Genomic DNA, 9,488 nt, shown 5'->3' on the forward strand with positions numbered 1-9,488 from the left:
CTTAAATTAAAAGAAAAAAAAAATTGATGCATATGAACATATAGCGTATAACTCCTTAATAGCAGCGCTTAGATAATAAGACGAAACATTATTAAAAGAATACACTTCTGAAAAGACGACTGAAGCAATTAACAAATGCGTTCAGTCGCAATATGCAAATTCTTTCAAGTTATTCATTATGGAAAGGGTAAACCTATCTCCTCTGAATCGCCCAGGCAAACAAAGAGAGAAAAGCCGCTTTTGTCTCCCCAAAACAAATTGTGTGTCAGATTCTACAAAGGGAAAACCGCTCAGAACGTCGTGTTTGCGTTTCATACATATATCATTCGCTTTCAGAACAATTTAATTTGCATTATGTTTGCTCACGATTGTGTGTTTTCCTCCAAAAAGGGAATAAAAAGAAATTCCATATTTATTTGATGTCGCCAAAGTTTCGTTGAGGCTAGTCGTCTTTTTGTGGTTATGATAACGGAAAAAGTCACTGTGTATTTTGAACAATCACACTCTATAATAATATAGGTCAGATCTTGCCAATTATGCAGCGGATTTTATGGTGGACTGTAAAACATTTAGCGTATTGGAACGTCTAGAATGACCTACTTGTGCAATTTATGAAATTTATTCTAGTTGTGTTAATCTCATTGCTTTACAATTTAATTAAAGCCAATCAATCAATTTACAAGCCTAATGAAATAATAATCAAAGCATAATAAAAACAATATTTTTAGGAAAAAGTGCAAATAATACCTCGTCGTAAATGGATAATAATCAGTCTCTGATGTATAAAGAGACTTTGCAGACATTTTTCTAATAATCCGCTTCCAAAAGATACAATTGTTTCTAACATAATAATAAATATAGAACAATGTAAATGTACTCTAGTTTTATTTGAGCTACAGAAAAAAAATAAAAACCAAAAATAAAAAGAGAATGTCTAGGCATTCCGGAGTCCATGATCAACGTCCTTGATTACAGAGCACCGTAATACAATATTATGAGTATTTAACATAGATGGTTTTTGGCTTGCGTATGAAAGCTAGTCGTCGATAAATTTCAATTTTGCATCCACGAATTCAAGCAAATTAGACCTAGAGCCTGCCAGCACTATGTTAGCTTAAGATCTTCCCATACATCACAGCTGTCGAAAATATAAAAGCTCTGCAGACTCATAAGGAACCGCTTCAGAGGGCACCCATGACCTGCCTCAAAGGACGTCGATGATGGTAACACAATCGATAGCAACTGATTTTCTTGGTGCTATTTTCTTCAGCGCCGCAACTAAGAGAAAAATTCAAATTTAAAACAAGTAGCTAATAAACTAGGGAAGAAAATGTTTATGGTTTGTCACTTTCAACAGGAAAAATACTATTGTATGTAATACTACGCTGTATACAATTTTTCCATCTTTGGATCTACCTTTGAGGGTACATCATGAATACGTAATAATTCACATCAATGATTTGCCGCAAGGCTTAAACCTTATGGGATAAATCCATGCTATAGTAAACATTTACTATAAATTTCGATGATATAAATCCTTAAAATCGATTGTAGTATTTTATCATGCCATTTTCAGCGATGCGGGTGAAGAAGGTACTGAAAAGTATTTAAAACGTTTTATGTCGTCTTTAACAAACAGCATACAAATTCCAGGTGCAAAAAGAAGAGTACTTCACATTTTAATTATTTAAAAAATTTATTTTGTTTAGATATTTTTAATCAATCGTTCGGAAGGATGATCTACAAAAATGATCTTATTGAATGCTGTTTAAGCAAGAAAAACTAGCTAAATTTATTTTGTAGGTGCTTAATTTTGATCTCAACATTTTAAAATTATATCTAAATTACTTCAGAATGTGTCAGAGAAACTGTTTCAGAAAATTCAAAAAAGTACTTACTTTGTAGCTTTTAAGTAATACAAGCGCACTGAATATTTCATTACTTGGATAATTTTCTCTCTGGAGATAACATAAATATGTAACTTTTATTTTTGAAAACCCTTCCCAAGCTGAAAGTTTGACCTGGCTGAAGAATATACTTAAAATTGTCCTTATGTGAACGAATTCATTGATTTCTCACAAATTAGAATTGAATTATAAGCAATGAATATAACAAATAACGCAATTCAAAAAGGAAGACTAAAATCTGAATACATATTGTTGCGTGCGTACGGGTTCGTTATGAAATGAATGCACAAGTCCGATAAAAAATGAACAAAAATTTATTATTATCACAACAAAAATGCTTAAATTTTCTCAAATAATCGTGCAGTATTACAGTATCTCACAGTAGTTACCTTCTAACTACTCAAATATGCAATAGAACGTAATTCAAAACAGATAAAGAACGCTAATCCGCGAATTCGCTACAATCAACAATAGCAATTTTCTAAACAACAACAAACTAAGCAACTACTACAAACTGAGATGTTTTCCTCCTTTTATAAGATTTTAAAATCACGCGCTAGAATTTTCCAGTACTTTCTCGAAATCAAAAAGAGATATTTATTTATTTAATGCACGCGCTCTTTTTTTTCAATTTTCCGGCTTATCTTTCTTTTAATATTCGTCACGCGCTGCACTGCGCGAGAAATAAAACCATTTAATTTATAATTGAACTAAAATTAGCTTTTTAAATACCAAATTCGTAACAATATGATAAAATACTTGATAAATAAATGTATTGCAACAATATGCCATTACAATACTGATTAAACAAACTTTTAGCATTTATAGTTATGGTTTTTTTACCTTAAGTGTTCAACATATACTATAATGCGATTTCATGCTATTACACACACGGATATTTAAGGTTCGACGATGAAAAGGCATCTTTTTCAATAAGTTTGTAGGTCGTGAAAATGTTGAAATCCCTATGAAAAAATTTCATTCCAGACAATATTATTTCACTAATTCTTTTGTGGATTCAAATTAACACAGCAAGCAGTTTTGCTTTTTTATCTTTCAAGAATTTCATCAACCAATTTTCTGTTATGTGAATGCTTATTACCATCCATAAAAAGAAGTTATATACGCATGCATTTCTGAGAAGCTTTAGATATTATCCTAAGAATTCACCTTGACACCTCAGGCCAAATACATCCTCTGTAAACCATTTGAAGTTTAGAAGTACGTACAATAATGATTATTTTCACGCGATACCACAGCGTCTGGATTGCTGAAATGAATATATTCCCTAAAGGTGTACAAAATATATCCAATTGTTAGATTCTTCCAAATATAAACATATTACGAATATGATATGGTGTTGCAACTGGGTTTATTACTGAGGAAAGCTCATATCAGTTATTGTTAGCACTAGTTCAGTGTTTTTGGCATAAGTTACGATATCTTTCTATTGTTGTGAATACTACCCCTTCTTGGGTAGTAATTCCTTTCTAATTCAGTTTTCTGCACATGATTTTCAACATTTTAAAACTTCAATAACTTCTGCAACCTCTAAAACTGTCTCTCCAGGTGTAAAGTTGCTATTATGAAAATAAACAATCTTCAAGAGCTTTGTTTTCTCTTTTAACGACCAGACATCCAGCATAAATTTTTAGAAGTCATCTTACAGAATCCTGGTTACGATTCAGACTTTTTCATATTTCTTTCAGAGGATAGATGATGCCGTTTCCGAAGACATCTCATCTTTATCATTTCATTTCAATAAGTGTCTGCCTTGCTTTTAAACAGCTCACAGCTCTCAACCTCACAGATCCTTCCAAATAACTCTCAAAGATCATAAAAATTGTTTAGATTAGTTAAACATTAAAATGAGTTTCTGAAACCTATTGCAAGGAAAATTTATTTTCTTTAAATCGCTAGTCGTGCTTTATATGACGTTATGCGATCATTTTTAACTCAAAAGACAAATTTATTGCTGAATAATGAGAATTAAGTTTGCTGATTTTGGCAAGACAGATTTTTTTTAATTTGGTCTATGTAATTTTGGACAACAAGAAGTGTTGCAAAATCTTCAATATTGCTTGATAAGATCTTAAACTCAGTGGAGAAATACAAAAAGTATCAAATTAATCCTTAAATTAAATTTCAAATATTAATTAGAAGAGCAACTTTGAATCAATGGGTAGAGTTCCTCACTTTGTAAATGCTAAGTTATTGTTGAACGTGAGGAATTTTAAGAAATGTTAACCGAATAATCGCTTGAGTTCATGTGATAAGAAACAACAAGATAAAAGGGTAAATAACCCTTTATTATTCAAATAAGATTTAACAGAACTCCGTTTTGGAGTGTGCAATAAAAGCCGATATTTATGCTTGAACTTAAGAGGCTAAGAAGTAAACTGAAACTAATTTAAACTAAGGAGATATAGCCGAATTTACCAAAATTCTAATCGAGTTGGCCCCTTAACTCTAATTGACTGTGAAACTATCAAGGGCCTGAGTACGGCCGAGCGTAATAACAGCTTTGAGAGAGAGTAGCCCAAACGACGAACGCTCGCTAATCAGAAACTCTGATTCTCTCTAACTCAACAAGTGGAACTTCGCGGTTAAATACCGCTCTTCCTCATTATGTATTTAGAGTGATTCTAAAACTACGTTCTGGCCGGAAGTAGTAAGTTGAATTTAAGAATCGATAGGAAAGGAACTTTGACTCAAAATTTAACTGTTAATAAAATTAACATAATCCTTACAAATGTATTGATTTTATTAAAAAAATCAATCTTACAACGAAAATGCAATATAATACGCAAAATGTCAGAACATTTGGTACATGCCTTTTTTTATTAATTTCTATCTTAATGCCGTAAATAGAACTGCAGTGTCTTACGTCACAATTACCATTTAATTTATAATCATCGAAGAAAATAATTGCAATGATAGGAAATTTAATTAACTCATTGCAACACTTCAGGAAGAGCGTTTTCTTCCAATTTACCCGTAGCATGGAAAAACTTAAAAAAAAAAAAAAAAAAAAAAAAAAAAGAATTTATAATTTTAGTTTGTTATTCAGTAGCTCATAATCAGCAATAGCCGTAAAATGACATTATAAACATTAACAATTTTTAATTGAAACAAACTATCAACAAAATTCCTTTTAATATGCTGAAATGATAGTTTTTTGTTGAAATACTGCAGTGAATAACTAACCATGCATAAATTTCGTAAGAGAGAACAAAAAAATTAAAATCTAATTATTTCAAAACATAATTCTATATTAAATTTTTACAAAGAAAAAGAATAGGGTTGTTTTAAGCGAATAATAAATTGTTATAATTATAAATGTCATTTTCTTCCCTTTCAGTTAAATAGAATTTTAAAACGAAAAAAAAAAAAAAAAAGTGTTTTGTAATATTTATAGATTTGTCTCGCAAAGTATTATAAAGTTTTCAGTTTCGTTTCTCCATGCACATCATTTATGATCGTTATACAAGTAAAATATTTTTTCAGTATTTCTTAGAAAAGTATTTTTTTAAAATTATTCTAGAAATTTCAGTAGCAGTAAACACCGGAAACTTTTAATTTAAATATAAATATATGTTAAATAGAATTTTAGGCTTTTAAAATAAAAGTATCACTCCTCTTTTCGTCTTCCTTAGCCCCCACCAGCGGCCGAGCGGTAAAGACGCTGAAAACTAACAGTTCGGTCTGAGGTTCGAATCCCGCGAACGGGCTGGCTGCATGGGCGTTTTCGTGGTTTTCCCCATGTGTAACGTGTATACGAGACAGTTTCCCTTAGAAAGTCCTCCACGAAGGCATCAATCCCTTTAGGCAGATAGCCCTCGTGTGCTCTGCTATAATTGAATAATCCAATCCTTCTTCCTGTTTTTTTGAACCAAAGTAACGATAGCCCAGACGGGTTATTAATTTCAAAAAGGCATTTTACGTCAGTTCACTACAAACGCCGTATCACTGTTTAAATTGTTGCCACCATAAATGCTATCGCCCTATATTATACTTAAATAAATCAAATAATGAGGAATCTGCATGAATATATGTATCTTTCTTTCATTATGAAAAAACGAACGTACTTAGAGCCATGGAGTATTGAATAACGCAATCCTACACCTGAATATGGGCGCCTGAAAGCCCGAATTTTGAATTTCAAATTAATTTTATTATCTATTTCATATTTTGAAAAACATTAACGAATTTTTGGTTAACAGACTCAGCGATTTCAAAGAGAGACATGGCAATATTATATGGGAAAAAATATATCTGTAGCGCGCGGGACTCTATATTGGAACTTCTAAAGGTATGTTGCTTTTAAATGTTTTGGGATATTGCTGTTGAATTGAATTTTATATGATGTAAGTGCGAAATATACGATATTTTATAAATAAATATAGCCCGTTAAACGCTAGTAGAAGGACCCTATAAAATCTGAAAGCTTTCAAGTTTTTTTGTAAGTTATGTTTTTTATTTAATTATTTACTTTTGGACAGCGTGGTATTTTTACCCGATTAGAATCTAAAGTGCTAATTTTAGAATACAGAATAAAAAAAAGAAAAAAAAAAAGAAAAGAAAAGAATAGAAAACTAATTTTGAAAATAGAGTATAAGCTTTTCAAATCTGCTCAGATATCAAAATGACTATAAATGAGTTGAGAATAATCGCATAAAAATGCCAAATAAAATTAAACAAAAACAGAAGTTAAAATAATACTGAAATCAAAAGGCATAAAATTTATCTGAGATATGATTTCTAAACATTTTATTTCATTAATATTTCCTGGAAATTTATTACAGCCAATTTTTTATATCACTTCAAACAAATTTATTTAATTTCATTTCTCTTCTTGGTTATTTCTATCAGAACTTGAATTCTTGATCCACTTAACACTGAGTTTTTGGAAAAGTTTCTTATATACACGTTTATGATAATAATAAAATATACCACGGGAATATTTCCAAAACTGGATAAAGAATTTTCCAAAACCAAATGTTAATTATTTTTTTATAATTTATTGTTTAACTGTCTAATTAATTAACTGAGAATTTTGATTTTATGCCGTCAGGCTGAAAGGAAAAAAAAATCATCCGATTAGCTAACCGTGTTAATTGAATTTGATATATATTTATTAATTTCTCTTTTTTTAATAAAGTTACTTGATTCCTTCTTTAAGAATTCAAAATTTAGGTTCTTTCCAAACAAGATTCGCCCATTTTTTATGATTTATTTTTTAATTTGTATTTTTTAATTTATCGATTTTTTTTAACCTATAAAAGATTTACCATCATCTTAAAGTTGATGTACTTCTAAACATACCCGCGAAAAATTCAAAATTTCCTTGGATATACGTGAATTTATATATGGACGCGTTCTGAAATTTACAATATTTGTTGAAAGCAATAATAGTATTAAATGCGTTTCGGGCACTTTGTTAAAACTATTTGAAAGCAGGAACGATGTGACTTTTTTCTGCTCATGCACAAGAACAAGGGAAAGGAAAATAGGTTGCCATAATATTAAGAAGGGCGACAAGAGAATTATTCTTGGCGCAAACTGAAAAATATGCGTGAATTTTTGAATTTCTCCGTAAATTTCGCACATAATATAACAAAATTTAACATTTAGGCATAATTTGAATCGCGATTTTAAGACATGAAAAACGCAATTTGAATTTCGTCATTCGGCTGTGTAGAACGTGGGAGTACGTGAGAGTTTGGCTTTTTAGATACGCTTTGCATTGCATTGCGTTTAACAATCTTAGCAGTTTGAAGTGTAGCTACTGATTATGCTCTGTGTTACTGTGAGTACTTGTACAAGTATTTCTGTGGATAATTCCAGAATTTAATTATCCCATTTGATTTCATTTAATAACAATGCTACTACAAGTTTTCTGTTTGAAAATAGAATGAATGCGAAAATAACTGCAATTGATTTCCTCGCAAAATTTCAGAACTTTGTCAGTCTTTTATCAAAACGAGCGTTCTGTTTTCTAATTAACGAGCGTACTAAAATAATCGTTAAAATGATATTTTCCGTGACTTTTCTCGGTGAAATCGAATTTACACTTCTATCGTATGGATTATTTCATCACGTTTTCCCTTTTTCTTTCAAGTAATTTTATTTATTTGTTTGCTGTTATAATCTGTTATGCGTTTTGAACAAATTTGTGTAAAAACAATTAGTTTTTTAATTCTTGATGTCACTTTACCTTAATCATATTTCAGTTTTAATAAAAGTAACACCTATTATTTCTTTCCAAACGCAAACTTCTTGAATAAATTAGTAAATATCCTATGTACTGTAAACTTTGTGTCTAATTGTTGCGTCCTTTTTCAGTCCAAAGCTACGATTATGTCTATTTCTTTAATTTCTCAAGTTAATTAATATATTTATTTACAGAACACGAATCGTGCCATCTAGTCCACATAATATGTAATGTGAATATTATTACACCAAAATTCCCATCAAGAGTCTGCAGCTTTGTATCTACGTCATTAGCCGCTTTAAAAAAAACGGACCCTTTTTCAAGTGTTCCAAATTTTTGTTTTTTAATATAGTTTAAAAATTAACTTTTGAAAAGTCTGGTATCATACGTCTTGCAACATGGGCTACATTCCTTGTTTCCATGAGTATATTGATTGCTGGTTCTCACGGATTTAAATACGATTTTAAGTTCTACCATTTTTAATTTTGATTCTTTTGTAGTTTTTTAAATTTCTATGCACTTTTCCGTCTCGCCAGATTACCATCCGCATCTATGCAGATTCTGTAGTGCATAAGCAAAATGTAACCAAGCCGATAGATGCGGAAACAGAGCTAAAAGGTGGAGATGAAAAAGGATTGGCCATGTAATATTCTGAAATGATAAGATACGTTTCAATGCCTACGAAATAGTGCGCATGCGCTAGTTTTATGCTTAGGCGAATAGCCAGGGTATATTTACCCATGCTGCTTTCTAAAGTAATATTACGGGTAAGGCCTTTAGAGTTAACATTTCAATGAACTCAGAGTTTATCGCTATTTTTAAATAATGGAGAGTTTGTACTGCTAAGAATTTTATATATATGCCAATAATTTTAGTGAAATTACATGAAACTTGTAGTATCTCATGTGTAATGTGACACAAAAGGCCTCAAAAAGCGAAGCTTCCCTTGAATATATAAGATTACAAAAACAGTTCCATTTAATATTAAGAAAATGGCTGTCTTGCCAATTTGGCGATGTTCTTGGCAACTAATTTTTATCACCAAACTTGGCGAGAAATGTCAAATGTCGTTAAATTGATACCAATCGACGTCATTTTGGTCCGACTCCTGTATAGCTGTAGCTTATCGGAACCTTATGTAACTGTAAACGCACACGGCGTTACGTAACGGTAACTGTGAATGCTTTCCAGCAATTTCGAGTAATTGAAGGTACTGGAATTGTTTCGGCGGAAGTAGGAAAACTATACAAGATCGGATAGTGCATCAGTTTAGTTGAACCCATCCGTACTAGCTGTCCTCCTGGATCTATCGACCATGTATTGACTCTACTTCAAACTCCTACGGAGGCAACCACATCAAGACAGCC

The sequence above is a fragment of the Stegodyphus dumicola genome, chromosome 3 (assembly GCF_044657685.1).
Source record: "Stegodyphus dumicola isolate Sdum_Otavi_A_Nest chromosome 3, ASM4465768v1".
Taxonomy (NCBI): domain Eukaryota; kingdom Metazoa; phylum Arthropoda; class Arachnida; order Araneae; family Eresidae; genus Stegodyphus; species Stegodyphus dumicola.